Here is a 330-nt window from a genome sequence, read left to right on the forward strand (position 1 = left end):
GTATATCTTTAGTTTAGTTACTCATTTTCATTTTGAGCTGTATATCTTTAAGATCACGAAAAAAGAGAGAAATTCTCTTACTACTTGATCTATCTGAATTAATCCATATTATATTAATATGAATAGTTAAGACATTCCAATTACAATTATGAATGTAATGGAAGATATAAGGTTGGAAGATTATGAGTTTATGACATACTAACAGAATAAGATATATGCTTATCTACATCTATTGTGTTGCTGAGTAGTACAGTGAGTAGTACAGTGTAGCAACTAATTGAACTGGAAAAAGAAAAATTATTATTATTATTATTATTATTATTATTATTT

This window comes from Arachis ipaensis, chromosome B02 (assembly GCF_000816755.2).
Source record: "Arachis ipaensis cultivar K30076 chromosome B02, Araip1.1, whole genome shotgun sequence".
Lineage (NCBI taxonomy): Eukaryota > Viridiplantae > Streptophyta > Magnoliopsida > Fabales > Fabaceae > Arachis > Arachis ipaensis.